The sequence below is a fragment of the Benincasa hispida genome, unplaced genomic scaffold (genome assembly GCF_009727055.1).
Source record: "Benincasa hispida cultivar B227 unplaced genomic scaffold, ASM972705v1 Contig159, whole genome shotgun sequence".
NCBI lineage: Eukaryota > Viridiplantae > Streptophyta > Magnoliopsida > Cucurbitales > Cucurbitaceae > Benincasa > Benincasa hispida.
In genome coordinates this window covers 1,562,737-1,580,857 of record NW_024064153.1, presented here as the reverse complement: position 1 = coordinate 1,580,857, position 18,121 = coordinate 1,562,737, and the positions used below count along the sequence as shown (strand labels likewise).

Below are 18,121 nucleotides of genomic sequence, written 5' to 3'. Positions count from 1 at the left end.
CAAGGATAAATTCAACCCATTTAAATAGAAGACATGAGCCATTGATTTTAAGAATAAAAATTGCAATTTATTTCATGCTATAAAATATAACAAAATTAATTTCATGCAAGTTTGGTAATATAAATACTAACGTCATCATCCACGTCATCTGCCATGTTATTACTTTTGACTATTAGAAATGCCACATCATCTACCACATCGTCATGTTGACCGTGGATTGTCCATGTGTCAAGTGTCAAATCATTAGTTTGACCGTTGACTCATCATGTTAGCTGCCATGTCATCCCACTGTAAAGATTTTCCTTCGACTTCTTTTTTACCTTAACTTCTTCGTTTGAACTATGATAGCGATTTAAAATGCGTTGGAACAATTATTCCGAGTTCTACACAATGAACTCTTCAAAACACTAGAGTTGATGGTCAATAAAAGTATGGTTGTTATCATTAAAACAATAATTAATTAATTAATTAATTCATTAAATTTAATTAATTTGAGATTAAATGCCAAAAAGCCAACAATCTCTCCATTTTTATGATGATAAACTACTATAGAAAAATGAAATTCAAAAAGGGGTAGGATATGATAGTCATGCACAATCAAAACACATATAGTTTCAATTCACTTGAAAACAATGAACGTTTCAGTAACAAGAAGACTTTTCTAATTTCCTCCCATCCTTTTCGAATCAACTAAAAGAACCATAAAAAAAGAGCAGTACTTGGTGCATCTCAAGGCGCACTGATCTCTATGCATCTCAATCTCGTCACACACAAACAAAAAAAATTAAAATATTTCAAAAAAGAAATAAAGTGAATTTGGCATGTGGCAATTAATGATTGAACAATTGGGTGGGATGCACCTAATTATTTTCTAAAAGAAATAATAAAGACAAAAAAGTTCTCCTTAAAAAGTTGTGAAACCTATAGTGGATTTGATAACTCTTTCTCCTGTTCATTTGAAAGGTGAAATGCCACATAAGATAAGGATAATAAAGTATCCTTCCTATGATTATTTGAAGATCTTTGGATGCAAAGCATTTGTTCATATCCCAAAAGATGAGACATTAAAACTAGACAATAATACTAAATAATGCATATTTTTGGGCTATAAATATGATATGTTTTGGTTACTATTTGTGGGATCCGGTTGAAAAGAGCTTGTTAGAAGCCAAGATGTTGTATTTCTCAAAAATCAAACTATTGAAGATATAGATGAAAGGATTAAATCTCCAGTAGAAGCATGTGAACACGTGTGCTTTGATTTATATTTGGATTAAATAGTAAAAAAAGGTGGAAAAATCTAAATTACAAAATAATAAAGCATACTATAATTTCAATAGATTAAGCATATGTAACAACCCGACTTTCAAGGACTTATACTAGGACATCACTATATGCATGCATAAATTTCAAAACGACCCTCTCATAAATTTTAACTAAAATCAAAAGAATTTTATTGAATAAATAGCTTTTGTAAAATCTAAATAATTGAAAATCTTTGGGCGGGGTCCCCTGAAATAAAAATAAATTTCACAAAGCTTTATAAATAAAAATTTCAAACAATGGAACTCTAAGTTCAAACATCAAGACTGAAATTTAAAACATCAAAACATGAAAATATGAACGGAAGCATCTCTCTAGTCCTAATGGCACGATCATGGATTCCTTTTATCATGCATTAGTGTGTCTTTATCCTACCTAAAAACATAACATAATAAAGAATGAGTATAAAATACTCAGTAAGTAACCCCACTACTGGGATCAGGCTATGCATATATGTCAAATAAATGGAACTTTCTAGTGAGACATGCAAAAACCTCTACGAATCCTGGATGGTCATTTAGTGGATAATTGAACCTGCTCTACCGTAGGTGAGATATACCTACAAACCTCTGGTGAAATCTCGAAGGAGACCACTAACCTCCATTGAAGTCTCGAAGGAAATCACAACCTCTGGTGAATCTTGATGAAGTCACAAATCTCTGGTGAATCCCGAAGGAAATACAAACCTTTAGTGATTCCTGAAGGAAAAACAAACCTCTGGTTATTTCTGAAGGAAACATAAACCTTTGGTGATTCCCGAAAGAAACACAAACTTCTAGTGAAATCCTGAAGGAGATCACTAACCTTTGGTGAATTCCGAAGGAAACACAAACCTTTGGTGAAATTCTGAAGGAGATCACTAACCTCTGGTGAAAACCTAAAAGAGATCACTAACCTCTGGTGAAATCTCGAAGGAGATCACTAACCTCTGGCAAAACCCTGAAGGAGATCACTAATCTCTGGTGAATCTCGAAGGAAACATAAACCTCTAGTAAAATCTTGAAGGAGATCACTAACTTCTGGTGGGTACACGATTACGAGTAGAGGCAGCTATCACTAATATCATTATCATGCAATAAAATCAGAGTTGCACAATCATCGAAATATATCATCCTACTCATACATTCTTATAACATATCATATAAAACTTAGTTCATGCTTATTCATCCTCATAAAATATTTCATAAAATTCTAGACCATGCACATTCACATAACATGCTTTAAGCATAATTATCTTATGCTCATATATTCTCTCTAAAATTATCCTAATGGTATCGGCCGACACAAAGGCAATTTCGGTAGTAATTTGTTGGGGTTGGTACCCTAAATCTCGTAGGATCCTGTAGTTTTTCGTTGTGTTGTGCAAACTTTTTATTTATTTAATAAAATATAAGATGTTTTATTTCACATTTAGTAGCATTAAACCCACAAACTAATAAACTAACATCCAAGGTTATCTTCTGTAGCTTAAACATGTATGTAAGGACATACAGGGTGGATCATAATGGTTTGTAGTAGATGGATAAGACTGGATACCTTATCCTAGTGACACTACGAGTGTGACTCGCTTTGTAGATATTACAATTGTTGTAAAGTGCTACAATTGATCTGATCCTGATAATTCACGTGGAGACATGTGAGTGAGAGTATTCTATACAAATGAGTTTGTATAAGACCAACCACAAAATGACTAGTCTCATTATAGAACGCCGTTCATAATAGAGACTTATATTTCACCAGGATGACCATAAGGTGACATAACTTGAATCCTGAGTGAGTTGTGAACTTCTGCCTATGAAGGTGGTCATTTGATCTGTATGAGTAAGAATGGCAAGATCTTCAACTCAACAAGCCTACCATTTTGGGGTTTTAACTGATTGGGGAGCTGGGAACACAGCTACACCAGATGAAATTCACTCATTCTCCGAGATTGGAGTAAGTAGATAAATTGCTCTATTAAGTGCTGATTCTGGGGCTTGAACAATGTGGCGCCTGTTGGGAATGTCATAGAACTCGCAGTTCGTAAATTTTATGTTAAACATTCTATTTATCAATAAATATTATAGAGTATCTTATAAAGTTGTTGACATTGCATTCTATTATGAAAATCCAATAAACATATCCATGGTTATAGTATGAATACTTTAACTTTATGTGGTGACATAAATAGGATCAAGTCAATAGTATAAAGCCTAAATAGTCTATAAGTACATGGATGAAATTGGGTATCTCATCTTGGTAACACTATTGGATGCGACCCATTTTGTATAGGTAATACAAATGATGTAATCCACAGATCATTCATGTAGAGACATGTGAGTAGAGGCATCCTAGGCAATGAGTTTTCATAAAGACTGGACCACGAAATAGTCACTTTTCTTTATAACGACCATTTAATGTTAAAACTGACAATTTCAAACTAAAGTAACCTAAGATAACTCAATCTTAATCCTGAGCTAGCTATGAACTCCTATTTTTTCAGGATTATCAATTGATTTGCATGGGTGAGAGTAGTCCAACAACACTACTCAATAAAACTTCCATTTTAGGGATAAGACCGGATGGATAGCTGGGGACATAGCCCTACAAGATGGAATTCAGTCATACCTGTTTTAGGGTTAGCAGATAGGTTGTTCTCTTAAGTGCTGATTCCAGGTCTTGAACAATCAGGACCCTGTCTTCTCATAATAGAGAGAGACATGATTCATAAGTAGTATTATGAATCAATTGTTCATTAGAGGATCAATGGAAACTTGAGGAACAAGATGTATTTGCAGGGGTAAAACGATAATTTTGACCCAGTTGTAATTGCGAACGACCTGTGAAGAATCGACTTACTGATTATGGTTTACATGGACAGAAATATATCTATAGTGAGAAGAGTGCAACTATCGAGCTATAGTAGTGTGCCTTGATAGTTAACGAATAGTAATTAATTCGATTAAAAAGTTTAATGAATTAATTACAAATCGTTGGAGCTCATGATCTGTAAGTCCATTAGGTCCCTCTACTGGCTTTTAAATTGGAATAATAAATTGAGTATTGATGTATGAAATTAGGGTTATGAATTTGAAATGTACAAATTCAATTTTAGGGCTTTCAATTGATTGTATATGATACAATTAAATTTTTTTAATTTAATTGAAATGAAATGAAATTGGAAAATCAATTAATATTTAAATTATGATTTAAATATGATATTAAATTAATATTCTTTTAATTAAGAAGTTTAATTAAAAAATTAAAAATTAAAAATTAAAAATAGTTTTATTTAAATTAATTAATTTTGAATTAATTATATAAAACTAATTTAAAAATAAAATGAAATGATTTTGAAATCATTTTAGTGGGTTTTTCCAAATTTTGGGAAAAATTCACTAACTACATTTTATTGGATTCTCACCAAATTCCAATTGAATTTTGCAAGAATCACCGAGTAGGTGGTGCCATCCATGCAACCCTATTGGTTTGATGATTTCTATCTATATATAGAAGCTCGATGCAGAAAAATTATTGATTGATCAAAGTTTACTTACTGAAGTGAAGAATCTGAAAACCCTACTCAACCCTCGCTAGTTCATCCTCAATTCAGCTTGATTTGAGTGTTTCCACCACACATTCCTTCTTGAGCATAGTGGAGAAGATCTTGGTGATGGTCTTCTTGAAGATTCAAGCTCAATCTTGGTTTCTTCAAAGGTAATATGTGTTTCAAACCCTCTTATGAATGTCATATGAGTAGCATGTTTAAAACTCAAATTAAACGTAGTTTAAGTGCTTATTGATTCTGAAGTCTTCCGTTGTATGTTATATTACTCCTTCAGCGCCACACCCTCTCCTAGCCTGAGAAGGGCTTGGTCATAGTTAGACTATGACTTATTGTTCATTAGAAGGATCGATGGTATTTAAGTAGTTAAATGTAACTATAGGGGTGGAACGGTAATTTTAGCCTAGCTGTACTTACGAGTAATTTGTGAAGGGTCATTGCGTTGTTGACTGGTTTTATCCAATGGTCATAGAAATATATCTGTAGTGGGAAGAGTGCAGCTGTCGGTCTTTAGTGAGTGCCCGACAGTTAACAAACGTTGAATAATATAATTAAAGGAGTTTAATTAATTATTTAAGTACCATTAGAGCTTTAAGTTACAGGTCCATGAGGTCTCATCTATAGCTTAACAGAGATTAAATGAGAATCAATTTTGGATTAATTTGAATTGTTCAAATTAATTAATGGAAATAATATATGTGATATAATTAATCTAATTTAATTATATATGATATAATTACTATAATGTATTTGATACATTATAAAGTTTAGTTGAGAGAAAATAAATATTTGAATATGACTCAAATATTAAATTTGTGAATTGGATTCATATAATTAAATTTAATATAAATGAGATTTATATTAAATATCGTTGAGAGAATTAAATCTATAGGTTATATTGTATATGATACAATATTAAACCTTAGGTTATATGTTATATATGATATCAACATATAGTTATATACGCATATATATACATATAATAAGTTGGTTATTACATACATACATACATACATACATACATACATACATATAAAGTTGGTTATTACATACATACATACATACATACATACATACATACATACATACATTCATCCATACGTACATACATTCGTACATACATTCGTATATACATACATACGTACATACATACATACATACGTACGTATATATATATAAATTAAAATTGATTTATTTATTTTAATTTTTTGAAATTAAGGGAGGGAAATAACTTCCTTGCCCTATTCTCTCTCAACCAACGTACATGAGTGGGTGGTTGAGAGGTTTTAGTCTTCTTGTTTGTTTGACAGAGGAGAGATGATACAGAATCTGTTCTGAGATTTTTTTTTTTCCAATCTCCCTTCTCCTCTCTCAATTCTCATTCCCTCTCCAAAAATCATAGAACCCACAAATTCCTGTGATTCTCATCCCATAAAATACATAAGGCTCTAATTGATGGTGTCTAAATTGGGGTTTCAAGTTCGTGGCCATTTGGTAATCGTTTTGATCGTGATTGTTCCAGATCGAAGATGATTCATTTGAAAAAGGGTTCTTCAAAAGTAAGGGTATTCTTATCACTTTTCTATTTTTTATTTTACATTTAGCATGCTGGAATTTATTTTGATGCATAATGTATAATGATCTATAAAATTGTGCGTTTTGTAAAAATTGGGATTTGGGACCGATCCCCGTTTTTGCTCCACTGGTTCCTTCAGAATTAAGTCCAAGTAGCTAGAAATTAAATTTCTCAAAATCTTAAATCCTCAATAAATAAAAAAATATAAACCAAAATTAAATCCAACGTTTAGGGCACAATTATCCAACAACTATATCACCAAAATCAACCTTTAATTCTAATGGACAACAATTTTAGACCTTCTAATCTAACATCTAGAAATCACAATTAAAACAAAAGCTAAGTCAATACTTAGTGGGTATCTAAAAATTCTCAACAAAGACCCCAAATCTTATAAAATAGGATGCCGAACAATTTTAATCTTGTCGGAAAGCACCTTGAGAGTCTTTAAACCTCAATTTCAACATCAAAACAATATGGTAAGCCAAAACTTAAACCAAAATTTGATGGGTATTCAAGATCTTCCGAGAAAACCCATAAAACACCAAATAACTTACCCAAAATATGAATTCCGACAACAATGGTACTAGCAAAGGTGGTGGCAACCATAGACAGGCGCTGAGCGTTGTTGTCGGATGTCACCAATTTTTTAGGCTAGCAGTTGGTAGTGAGAGTTTTGCATGAGGAGGGTTTGCGAGAGCGAGAGAGAAAAAGGGGTTTCCAGTTTTACAGATTCTATTCAGCAATAATTATGGACAAACCAGAGTTCCAAACATGATCTAACAATTCAAAACGAGACCCTATATGTCTTTGGCAGATTGACTAGCACGATTCAATGGTTCAAACTCCAACAATAACAATTTTGTGGAAGCCATCACTGAAAAGCCGAACTGCTGTCTTTTTCTCCGATTTTCTACCTCTTTTCACTCTACTTTAATTTCAAATAACTCAATTCTTTTATTTTTTTTTCGAATTTTAAAAAGGTAAAGCAAATATTTTATCACAATATCTTCAAAATCTCCAAAAATTTTATCAAATTAATAAATCAATTAACTTCTCAAATTACCTTAATTTAGGCTCCAAAAACCAAAATTAAAGGGTATAAAATCCATTAATTTGATACAAATTAAATCCTTCCATATATTTAAATCAATTTAAAATCACATAAAATTAATTATCTCCAGAATTGTTTTAAGTTGGCTTCAAAATCTAAAAACTAAAGGAAGTTAAAGCCCAACAATTTAAGATAATTAACCCTAATTTATCCAGAACTTCAATTTATCCAAAACTCGGGATGTTACGGCATGAAAAGGAATGAGAGGAGAATAATCACCTTTATAAAATCCTCTTTCACAGCAATTCTTCTGCTCCAATGAATCGAACTCTTCTTCCTCCACGAGACCGCCTCCAAAAGGTTTTTCTCGCTTTGACTCAGGAAAGATACCGACTTATGGAAGTCTTCTTTTCCAAAGATTTTGGATTTGAGAGGGAGAGGGAATTTACAAAGAAACTTTTTCTTTTGTAAAATTGTTGAGAGAGAGAACTTATAAGGGAGAGTAATTTTTTGTAGATTACGTAACCTCCCAATGTACAGAACCCTCTGTATTCGACGCACGAGAGAATAACTTCCACTCCCCCACTCCTCTATGTAAAAGGGAATAATAATTAATTAAATAAATAAAATAATTAAATTATATATCTTATATTTAATTAAATAAATATTCGAATCATATTCAAATGTATATTTCTTTTATAACCTTTAGTTTAAATATGAATCTCATTCATATTAATTTAATACTCTTTATAAAGGAACAACGAAGCTGTAATAAGATATAACCATGTAAGTATTTAATTCCTAGCTTAACTCAGGCTCGTTAGTATATTTTATATGTCAATTATCCTATTTTGTAGGTGTCGAGCAATCAAGAGATAGAACCTAGCATTTGGAGCTAAATGGGTTACTTAAAGTAAATTGGAGTTGATTTGAGCAACCGGGCTTCAAGGGAGTAAAAATGACCAAGATGCTCCTGGTCAGCGTCGCAATGCTCATGCCATACATAGCCCCAACGCTCGCCTGATGCTTGAAGATAGAATGTTGATGTCCAGGGTAGCATTGCAACGTTGCTATCAGTGTTGCAACGCTACGGATTGTCTGACGCTAACCTAGCTGCGTGCGCGCTTTCGTCTCTAGTCCAATTGCAAGGCAGCGTTGCAATGCTGCAATCAATTTGTATAAAAGTCTCTCTTTAGTTTAGGTAAAAAATATGCTGAAATTCATGGAGGCTCAGGAGAGGCCTTGTTTTCTTCTTTTCCCTTGATTTTTTAGCATCATTTGTTTAGATTTTAGTTTAATTTTGGATTGTAAGCATGGATTGGACTGTATCTCTCGGATTTGTCGATGAATTTCTGAGGTAAACTTCGTTTAGTTTCTTAGATCAAGGATTCTTTGTTAATTTCTTGAGTTTTCTGCCCTAACTGATAATTGCAATTCTAAATTATGTGTTCTTTGAATCTATTTTAATTCCAAACACATGATTTTTAGGTTGACTTTTCATGCATAATCGTGCTTGCTAATCGATTCTTAGTTCGTCTCAAATTTTGCATGAATATCTTGTTAAATTTATTTTTGCATAAGATGTCTTGCTAAGTGATGCGTAAAAATTGTGATGCGATGGTGTGAGTATGCAATGATGTGTGTTATGCGATGGTCATACAAGTTTTTCTAACAAAGCCCAAGTATAAGCCTTCTTAGGTTCTTGGTAAGTCCAAGGTCGAACATAAGAACTACTAAATAGATATGCGACAAACTCTTTGATTCTATTGCTGTGGTAAAAAAAGAAGTAGATGATGTTTTGGTTTAGATTTTCCTATGCGATGGAGTTGAGCACAAAGTGATGAAAGCGTAGAGTTACAATAAGTTTACGATGAAGGGGTTGAGAAGGGGTTTAGCTAACATTTCCCAAGATTGTGCACAAGTTTTGCGATCATACTATACACAAATATCAACACTATATTTCTCAATGCAGAATTCCATAATTCCTATTTCTAAGATGCATGCGATGTATATGCGAAACAACCGATAGAACTTATGTCTAAGTTTCTACTCTTGCTTATGTGATCTAATCTGACTCTCTCAAGCCTAGATTCTATCTTTAGACTACTCTCTCAAGTATGTCCAAATGATGAATGACGCATACATAAGACAAGATGACCTCATACCACCATTCCTATTTCTAGGACGCATACGATGTGTAAATAGTAGATAGAACTTATTTCCAAGTTTCTACTCTTGCTTATGCGATCTAACCCGACTCTCTTAAGCTTAGATTATATCTTTAGACTACTCTCTCAAGTACGTCTAAAGGGTGAATGATGCATACATAAGACAAGATGATAGCATAAAATGCATATCTTAAGTCATGCTAGCTAAGTATTTCTCAACCCATTCAGAAATTTAGCTACTCATGCATGGTGTGGAGAAATTGAACATAGATCAAAATGAAGTTTTCATTTTCTGCAAATAAAGTACTAAATACAAAATAACAAATGAATTTGAGAGATAACAAGCCCGGTAAGTAATGTCTTGCTTCTCGTGGCCTTTTACATTGTTCTTTATCACTTCAACTCTGTTCTAGTTGTGGATTTTTACTCTCGCGGTCTTCTCTCCTTTGTATTGCTTTCCGACAGTCTCTCGATCTGTCCGGGAGCGATTTCTCTCAGCTTCGTCTCGTCTCCTTGCTCTCTTCGTCCTCTATGTATATGTATATGTATGTGCATCCGTCCCCCTCTCTCTGATGGCATTCAGTATTTATAGATTTCAAGGTGAGTAGCTTTTCTTACTAATGATTGCAATGATGGGTGAAATTAATTTCCCTACTCTGTTGCGCCGTTTAAAATTCACCGAAAGTTAAATGTACTTGCTACAGTATGGCTTTTAATGGCTTGTCAACTGAATTCGGAATCGACTGTTATCAGCTTTACGTCCCATCATGATTTATTATGCTGTTGTTTTGATGCGAGGTCTTTATGCGATCATTTTTTGCGAAACTTCTCACGATCGCATGACTTACGATCGCAACTTTAAGCGAGCTGTCGCATTGTGCCCTTGGATCGTAGTTTCATATACGCCATCGCATTGTGCCTTTGGATGGAAATTTCATATGCGCCATCGCATTATACCTGCAAAAAATAGGTAAATTAACTGCTTCTATGCGATGAGCACTCGTGATCATAATTTCTTTTAGTTTGGCACTTTCAGACATGATATTGCCTATTTTACCATCGCTTTCTCTCATTGTTTTACTAATTTGAGCTGTAATAACTTGTATTTCTACCAGTTATCACTAAGGTCCTAAGTAGCAATAATAAATTAGGCATTTGACTATTCCTAGAATGTGCTAATTTCTAGATTCAAAGATAAAATTGGTTAATTGAATATGGTTTTCTTGAAAGTTAATTGACATAATTGAGTCCTAAATCGTAATGCATGTGTTTTTAGTTCCATATGGCCACTATCGAACCCAATACCAATAGAATTTAGAAGCATGTAGATTAATTAGGGTATTGGCTTTCTGATCTTAATTAATAGTTGATTTTGATTCATGCTAGTTGTCCACCACTGTAGATGCTAGTTAGATCGAATCGAGTAAGTAGTTATGCATGCATAATTCGATTGCATAATCAATCGGCAGAAAATGATGATTGAAATCAGACTGAATGTTTAACTTTATCTGAGAACTAGATGAATCAATTCCTGTTTATATTTATCCTTTACAATTTATTTTCCTGCATGTTTTCTATCAATCAAAACCAAAAACCCTTTTTACAGCTTTCACAGTCAAATTTAGCTTTAGAGGGAATTAATTCTGCGCCTCCCCATGGTTCGACCCCACACTTACCACTGTTGCTACATTTTTGTAGTAATAGGAGTAGTTTGGTGATTAATAAATGTTCTTTTATTTCGGTTTGGAGTCAAATCAACAACATCAATTTTCGACCGAACAAAAATGGTGCTGTTGTCGAGGAGGCAAGCCAATTAATCTCTTTTAGTTGAAATTGACTGTTAACCTTAAAACCCAAAAATATTTGTTTCTTTCTTTGTGTATACTTGTTTTCTAAATGGCAGACGATTTGAACATTTGTTATGTGCTTTGTATGAAGTATGTGGTACAACGAAGAGAACAAGAGGTAAGTGAGTTTAATGAGCTTAAAAGTCAAATATCTGAACTAACCTCTATTGTGCAAGTTTTGGCTACTAAGTATATACAAATTTGGCATTGTTTTGAGTGCGAATATTATCCTCCTTAGGAGATGCCCAACCAAACTCCATTATCGATGCAATATTCTTTCGCCAATACAGGTATTTCTTTAGAAGATTTAGTTAAGGAACTTTCTAATAGCTCTGGTGAGTTTGTGCAGGAACGCCCTTACAATTATCAAGAATCGTTGAGTTTCCAACAGGATAGCTTCTATTCCGGACACGAAGCTAGAACTGAGTTTCAGAATCTAAGAAACCTTGTTGCTCAGATTACTGAATCAGTTAGGAGATTTGAAAAGTCTTGGGCGAAACAATCTTCTGAGAGTACTGAGTTGAGCAGTGGATCGACTTACGTCGATGATTTCGTCGAGTAGCTGGTTCCTCAAATTTTAGGTCAAGGTAAGAATTTGGATTTTAAAATGTATAAACTTGTTGATGGTTCCTTTCCATGTGCGCAGGAGTCTATTGAGTCTCACTTTGAGATTCAAGCCCCCATACTTAAATTGGAGAGTCATCCTGAGCCTTCCATTGTCGATATCACTGAGGCGAAATTTGTGGAGGAACTTAAGACTTACAATAATGATGTTCACTATCCCACGCCATGTCCAGAATGAAGGAGTTATATAACATGCAACGAAAGAATTCAGAATCAATAAACACTCTAACAACCCTTAATTTGAGTTTTAAACATGCTACTGATGAGGAATTCATAAGAGGGCTTGAACTACACATTACCTTTGAAGATCTCTCCACGGATTTAGCTGAATTTCCACGAATTTGAGCTTGAATCTTCAAGTAGACCACCACCAAGATTTTCTCTACTAAACTCAAGATGGAATGTGTGGTGGAAAAATTGAGCTGAATTGAGGATGAAATTTTGTGGGTTTAGAGGGTTTTCAAGCTGGCAGCATAACAGGTGAAAAATCTCAGAATCCTACTGAACTCCCTGCACGAAACATCAATTTATAGACTGAATTCATGCATAGGAGTTGCCTGTATGTAGGGCAGCTTCTACTTGGTGTTTTAAATGAGGGTGGAAGGGGATTTGGGTGATAAATCACCCAAATGTAGTTAGTGGATTTTTCCAAAATCGGAAAATTTCACTAACTCAAATCAATTTGATCTAAAATTGATTTTTTTATTTAAATAAAACTATTTTATTTAAAAATTTAGTTTTATAAAATTAATTCAAAACAATTAATTTAAATAAAACTAATTTCAATTTTAATTAAAATATTATTAATTTAATATCTTAATATTAAATTTACAAAATGCCAATTCTACCCATATGATTCAATTTCATATAATTAATATTTAAATCATAATTTAAATATTAATTGATTCTCCAATTTTGTTTAATTTCGACTAAATTAAATTTTTTTAATTGTATCATATACAATCAATTGAAAATCTTAAAATTGAATTTGAACATTTCAAATTCATAACTCTAAGTACAAATTTCATCCAATAATACTCAATTTATTAATCCAATTTATGAGCTAGTAGAGGAACCTAATGGACCTACAGATCAGGAGCTCTAACGATTTATAATTAATGTTGGGTTGTGTGTTCTAAAATTCGCAGTTTGTAAAGTTAAACATATTCTATTATCAATAAAGATGTTATTCAACATTTCTTCAATAAACTTGTTATTGAATCTTTAAATTGCATTTGTAAAGTCTAAATCCAATAAACTAAGATCCATGGCTATTACATGAATACTTGACCTTTATGTAGAGACATAAAGATGGATCAAAGTTCGAGTAAACAGCCAAAACGGTCTATAGTATATGATTAAGGTTGGGTACCTTATTCTGGTAACACTATTGGATGCGGTCTACTCTTTAGCTATTACAAGTTGTTGTAAAGGTGCTACAAACAAAGTAATCTTGATTCATTCATGTATTGACATGAGGAGTGGGGGCATACTATGCAATGAGTTTTCATAAGATTGGACCAAGAAATAAGTCACTCTTAATATATAATGCTGTTTACTGTTTAAGACTAACTATTTCACTTAGATGATCTAGGTAACTTGATCTTAATCCTGAGCTAACTATGAACTCCCGTCTATTCGGGATTATCCTTAGATTTGCATGGGTGAGGGTTGACTCAACATCACCGGCTCAATAAGCCTCCCATTTCAGGGGTAAGATCGAGTAGAACAACATATTGACCCAGCCGTTATTACAAACAACCTGTTAAGGGTCGACTTACTGGTTATGATTATATCATATGAATACAAATATATCTATAGTGAGGAGAGTGCAACTATCGAGCTATAGTGTTGTGACTCGATAGTTAACGAATACTGATTAATTCGATCTAAAGAGTTTTAGCCAACTAATCTTAAGCATTGGAGCTCATGATTTGTAAATCTATAAGGTCCCTCTACTAGCTCGTAAAACATGAACACCTTGAATTATTACATTGAGTGAATTTGGAATGATATCAATTTGAATTGTACAAATTGAATTAGGGTTTAAATTTGAATAAGTTCAAAATCAAATTAAGGTTTGTTTAATTATATTCAATATAATTAATGTTTAATTTATTGAAATTAAATGAAATTGGAGGGTTTATAATTTTTAAATATTGATTTAAATATTAATTGCATGAATAGGATTCATGTTTTAAATTAAGTGTGTGATTAATTTAATATTTGATATTAAATTAATTAATTAATTAATTAAAAATTCAAATTAATTCCAATTTTAATTCAATTTGAAAAATTAGATTTTTATTTAATTAAATTGTGAATTGATCAGGTTTTAATTAATTTAGAATTAATTAAAAAGAGATTAAAAATTTGAATTTTTGGAAAAGATGGAGAAAGTGGGGTTTTCCCACTTTCATCTTCAAGCATGAGGTGCTTCTCATGCACAATCACACAATTCTCACTTGAACTGGGAAGTAGCTGCTGGCCATTAATCAAATTGAAGGTGGTTGCATGCTAAGATTCAATAAAAACTCTTAGATTTGATGAAGAAACGTATGAACTAGAGTTGGAAAATCTGATTTCTGCACTTCTACTTCTTCCTCTTAAAACCCACATTTTACCTTCACAAATTCACTCAAGTTCCACCACTCAAATTCAAGGCTGAGAATAGTAGAGAATATCTCTTGGTGGTTTACGGTCGATTTGGAGCTGGATTAACGTGAAGAGTAGCTTGGAATTGGAATAAATCATCATAGGTATGTGAAAAGAAACCCTCTTGTGTTTTTCTTGCAAAGGCATGCTTTTAGAACTCAAATTAAATGTAATTAGAGTGCTTATTGATTTTGTTTGCTTCCGTTGCATGCTTGTGTATTCCATTAATTAATTGGTTAAACTCTTTAAAACTGAATTAATCACTATTTGTTAACTATCAACGCATACCACTTGAAGAAAACTGGACGAGGATTTCAATCATACATGAACATACACAATTACAGTCACAAACGAAAACAATAGGCTATAAGCAAAACAGAAATTACAGCATGTTTTACAACACGATCAAGGGAAGGAATCAACATACCTTTGAAGACTCATCTTCAAGATCCTTCAATCACGAATGCTCGATCACAGCAACACGGCAACACATGAACGCTCGTACACTACGACCGCTACACATCACGATCACAACAAACTCGAACATTGCGATCTCTAAGATCACGAACAACCCGAACACCACGAATGGCCTCAACAGAACCTCGACTGTGTCGAATTGAGTATGACACCACCAAAAAAATTACCTTGGTATTCTCGGTGTGAGAATTTAGAGTGTGGGCTCTGTATGGACTTGGTTAGAGGATAAGACCGGAGGAGAACAATCATGTAAACGATTGAGCAAGCGGGAGATGTCAAAGCCTATCGCATAGGACGATGCCCAATCGTTTATCAAATGCTGTGCGATTGTCTAGCTAAAGCTATGCGATCGTATAGCTAATTGTCCAGCTAAAGCTATACAATCATTTAGCTAATTGTCCAGCTGAGTGTCTATCGTATAGGAACACTCCACGATCGTCTAGTCTCTTCAAGCTGTCGTTTAGTAAATTGAATTTACTTAACTTTTTCGTGAGAACTTTCTGAGAATGGAATTCTCATTTCAAAAACTTCTAAAATTAGGAAAACATTTTTATTTTTATCTCATGGTTACCATGAAACCACTAATAACCTCCCACTTAATTGGTTATTAGAGAAAAAGAGATATTTATCCAATAATTAATATTATTATAAATATAAATGATAACCAACTTACCATACTATATTTATAACCTATAGTTTTAATATTTCATCTCATGAAACATATAAACCATAACTCTTTTTCTATTTCATGATATTTAATGTAAATCTCATTTACATTAATCCTCCACTTGATGTATCTCATACACCATACCGATCATATCATATATAATCGAATTACCTCTTGTCAATTTGAACATTTCAAATCAACCCCAAGAACTGATTCTCAACTTGAATCCATTGAGTTACCAAGGGGACCTTATGGACCTGTAGCTCGAAGCTCCAATGGTACGTAAATAACTGATTAAACTCTTCAGTCATGGGATCCACCATCCATTAACTGCCAGGATCTCCACTAAAGACCGACAACTGAACTTTCCTTACTCCAGATATATTATGTGTCCAACTTATCCAATCAATAGTGCGACAACCCTTCACAGATCACTCGTAAGTACAACTTAGCCAATAACTGTTATGCCCCTGTAGTTACATCTAACTTCTTATGTACCACAAATTCCTCTTATGAACATAAGTCATCATCCTACTATGACTGAGTCCTCTCTTCCAAAGAGAAGCTGTGGCCACTATGTTCAAGCCCCAGAATCAGCCCTTAAGGGAGTAATCTATCTACTTACCCCTACTCTAGGAAAGGAGTGAATTTCATCTTGTGTAACTAAGTTCTCAGCTCCCAAATCAGACAAGTCCTCAAAAAGGTAGGCATGTTGAGTTGGCAATCTGGCTACTCTTACCCATACTAATCAAAGGACTGTCCTCAAAGGAAGGAGTTCCCAAAACACTCAGGATTGAGGTCATGACACCTATGGTTGTTTAGGTGAGATGTAAGTCTCCAATATCAACGACGTTATATACAAAGATGAATCATCTTGTGGTCCGGTCTTATACAAACTCTTTGTATAGGACACCCCTGCTCACATGTCTCCACATGAATGGTCAGGATCGATCATCTGTAGTAGTTTACAACACTTACAAACCCCTACAAAGCATGCCGTATCCGTAGTGTCACCAGGATCAAGAATCCCTCCTTAATTCTTATACTACAGACCTATTTAGGTTGTCACTTAAGGCATGATCCATTTGTATATCTCATATACATGCTTAAGTTTACATATAATAACCATGGAGCTCTATTTTTTGGATATGAGTAAATGCCAGAATGAAATAATTCTTATTTTATTCATAACAATGTGTATATATTACAAACAACGAGACTGTCGAAGAATTAGTGCACCAATTCCAATAATCTCACACTTGTCCTAATGCCTTAGTAGACTAATGTACAATACAATAAAAAATATGTACAATATACAGCCTCGCTGTTATCACAAAAAAGAGTGATAGGCAAATCTATATTTGGAACAACTTCCAAATCTGAAAGGAATTTCCTCAGCCAAATAGCCTCCTCAGTTGCTTCACAAATGGCTACGTATTCAACTTCTATAGTGGAGTCTGCGATGCATTCTTTCTTGATGCTTCACCACATTACAGCCCCTCCATTTAGAGTGAACACTGACCCCGATGTCGATATGCGAGAATCTCTATCGGTCTAAAAGTCAAAATTTGGTGTATCCTATAAGGATTAGATCCTTATCTCCATACATGAGCATGTAGTTCTTCATTCTCCGAAATACTTGAGGATCGTCTTGATCGCCGTCCAGTGATCAAATCCTAGATTGGACTAATACCGACTGACAATCCCTATTGCATAGCAAATGTCGGGTCTGGTACACAACATTGCATACATTAAGCTTCCTACAGTTAAAACATAGGGAATACGTCTCATCTCCTCAACTTCTTGAGGTGTCTTAGGACATTGATCCTTAGACAAAATGATGTGTTGTGAATATGATGAAATAATGGTGTATATTGCGATGGTGGTGTATGTGTTGTACATGCAAGCTTTCCTAGCAAAATCCAAGTATAAATCCTACTAGGTTGCCTGGTAACCCCAGGGTCGAACACAGGGACTATGGAGACAGTATGCAACAGTGATTTCAGATTCCTTTGCAGTGACAAATAAAACAATGAGTTGATTGGTATATTTATTTAAGGTATAGATTCTATGCGGCAGAATTGAGAAAAGAGTTAATAACAACAAAAGTTACAATGAGTATGCAGGGGAACAGATTGAGAAGGGATTTAGCTAACACTTCCTAAGATTGCGTTCACGTTATGCGA

General features: G+C 33.7%; 1 long non-coding RNA gene across 1 annotated transcript; it reads right to left on the bottom strand.

The window, feature by feature from the left end:
* Positions 1–605: 605 nt before the first annotated feature.
* On the bottom strand, positions 606–8,023 carry LOC120068967. Its single transcript, XR_005479409.1, has 3 exons — positions 7,777–8,023; positions 2,128–2,379; positions 606–2,021 (listed from the first exon to the last, which is right to left on the bottom strand). It is a non-coding gene; the product is annotated as an uncharacterized LOC120068967 (long non-coding RNA).
* Positions 8,024–18,121: the final 10,098 nt, after the last annotated feature.